Source organism: Solea senegalensis, linkage group LG19 (assembly GCF_019176455.1).
Source record: "Solea senegalensis isolate Sse05_10M linkage group LG19, IFAPA_SoseM_1, whole genome shotgun sequence".
Lineage (NCBI taxonomy): Eukaryota > Metazoa > Chordata > Actinopteri > Pleuronectiformes > Soleidae > Solea > Solea senegalensis.
Genome location: NC_058038.1, coordinates 1104499 through 1107642, shown reverse-complemented (window position 1 = coordinate 1107642; position 3144 = coordinate 1104499).

The window sequence follows — 3144 nt, the reverse complement described above, 5'->3', positions numbered from 1 at the left end:
CCTGTTGTGTTGTCATTAGTGACGAGTCCAAAAACCAGCACAGCAGACAAAAGATTCACTCTCTGGAATCAGTGTCTTTGGGACCTCCACGAACACGAACATGAACTCAGACACACTGAGCTGAATGTATTGTTTTGCTTTTGGGAGTCTTTGCAGTCTTGATCTGAAAACGCCTTTTTGTGTAGACAACCCATATGCTACTGTGGAAAACGATGATGTCATAATCCCGCCTCTCCCTTGCGCATGCATTTGCTGTCTCTATGTTCGCAGACGTCTTCTTCTTGTGTTTGGAGGTTGTTTGGTATTTTCTCTTATATTATTCTATTAAAGCTTTTACACATGATCAACATGGTCTTGTCCACCTGGGTGCAGGCCTGGCATATGTACTGCGACGTTTAAAGTAAATTCAGATGTTTCATGTGGATGAAGACATTTCCTGAAATGATGCCGTGTTTACAAAGAACATTTCAAAGCGACAAAGAAAAAGATCTTTAACGTTTTGTTTCTGTGTGGTTTCCTCACTCTCACACAAACTAAACAAGTCAATGTTTTCAGGAGGAAGAGTTTTTCATCCGAGGCTTCCCGACAAACACATCCCCAGTTGTTTAGAAATGTCCCTTTCTTTTTCCCTGACTAAATGGATCCTAAACAAATCCCATAAAATGTCTGCTCTCCTCCAAACAATGCATGTCGAGCATTTACGAGCAGGAGCGTCAAAATGTTCAAAGTCTAACTGCAACAGAGGAGCAGAGAGCAGCAGAGGAGGAGGAGGAGGAGGAGGAGGAGGTGTTACCTCCTGTCAGCACCGAGGCATCAGCGTCCTTCACTTTATGACCTTTAAGGATTCGTAGTGGAGACACACGTCTGTGTGTGTGTGTGTGTGTGTGTGTGTGTCAGAAATCTAAAGGGCTTTTTAAGGATTAAGATTGAATTATGAGTTATGGTTAGAATTGGTTTAAGAATTAGTTTAGGTTAAGTGTTAAAATAGGATCCAGAGGATGTATTATGTCTATGATTGTCCTCACTGAGTGCATAAACCAGAGCAAGTGAGGACACTCTGACCTTGTGCAGACACTTTGTCTTTAAAGAGCTTTGTGATCTTTAGTGTTAGGGTTAGAATGAGTTTTAGGTTAAGGGTTGGGATTTTACATTTAACTGTGAGGTTTAAGGTAAGGGTAAAACGGCATTATGTCTCATCTACAAGAACATGTGTTTGAGTGTTACTCCCCACCACCCCCACGTTTAATCTCCTGCAGTGGTGACAGTCTCAGTGGGAGGTGCCCACTGTGTGTCGGAGGGGGCAGGGGGAGGGGCAGGGAGATTGTAAAAAAAAGAGACAGAAGATGATGAATGAAAGGGTTCACGTACACAGTGTGAACACATTATTGTTTCAGTTAAGAATGGATTCCAGCACCACCACGATGGAAGCAGCACCAAACTTTTTTAAAGGTCAACTCATGCCACAGCTCTTGTTTTTCAAAATAAAAGTCCAGCCTCACAACCAGCCCCACCACATTTGAGTCTAGTCTAGTCTATGAAAAGTTTTGCAACACACAGACAAAAGCCCATGACTAACGATTCATCTGCAGCTCAGTTTTCAGTTTCACTTCAATTCAGTCACTGTTGGCGTGTTTCCACTGGCTCGACTCGCCTCTGCACGGCACGCTTTAAGTTGCATTTCCACTTGCATAGTTCTGGTACCTGGTACCAGGTTTTTTAGTACCTGCTCCGGCGAGGTTCCATAGTACCTAGGCATAGATACTATGCATGATGTCGCCAGACTTCCGGCCACTGATTGGTCAGAGTGCTGTCACAGGAAGAGATGTCTGACACAGAAATCAAGCCGAACTGTAGATCAGTTAAAAAGACTTAACAATCCTAAAAACGTGGGTTCATATCAAGTTAATATATGTAAGTAGACCTCCATAACTAACATATATATGTGACCGCAAAAACAATCTCCAACAACTACCAGGGAAATGTCTAAAATCTCAATATTTAACAGAGGAGTCTGGTGTGTTTAATGACAGAGGAGTCTGGTGTGTTTAGTGACAGAGGAGTCTGGTGTGTTTAGTGAAAGAGGAGTCTGGTGCGTTTAGTGACAGAGGAGTCTGTGCGTTTAGTGAAAGAGAGTCTGGTGTGTTCAGTGACAGAGATGGTCAGAAGAGTCTGGTGCGTTTAGTGACAGAAGAGAGTCTGGTGTGTTCAGTGACAGAGGAGTCTGGTGTGTTTAGTGACAGAAGAGTCTGGTGTGTTTAGTGACAGAGGAGTCTGGTGTGTTTAGTGACAGCATAGCTGATCGCGAGCTTCATCACAGACCCTCCTGCTGTGTTTGAGTCCAGTGACTGTGTCAGACGGAGTCTGTGCTCCAGTCATGGAGGAAGAACTGAACTAATGTTTTTAGTTTTTTTTAGTTTTGAACTGATTCTAGATTTGATTCAGTAAACAACTGCTTTACAGTCACTCGTGTTTGTGTGTGTGTGGACCACAGATCCACTGGTCCAATATTTCACAATAAAAAAAATCAAAATGGAGAAACATACACAGAAAGTGCTCTTTCTTTGAAATGGGAACAGGACGTGTTGTGATTGTGACACATGCGACAGATAAAGACTGATAACGCCTGAGCCGTCTTTGCCAAATGTGAATGACTAAATGTTTGTGCATCAAGAAAAGACACATTTGAGAGACAAAGACTTCTCAGCTAGTAAATCAGAGACAGTCAGAGCAGGTGCGGTTAGTCACAAGTGAACACATTAACCACTGATAAAGCTCCATCAGGGAGTTACACTAACTATGGCTCTGGTGCGCCATCAAGCCGTGTTTTTAGACACGCCCTTAAAACAATCTTCACATGTTCTCAGCCACTATTTTCTATCATGTGTAATGTGTGAAGAAGAAGAAATGTTGTATTTGTTCTACATGTGAATCTGGCCTGCTTTACAATACATTGATGATATCTGCAGAAATGGATTTCTTCATCTAAAGCACAGGACACAGATGAAGTGGATTTTGCAGGATACACATGACAGTAATAAAACTACTCCTTTCTGTGTATGTTTTCCAGCAGAGAAAAACAAACAAGACGAACTTCAGTCAAAACAAGAGCTGCCAGGACAGGACAGACCCTGAAACACAGCACGA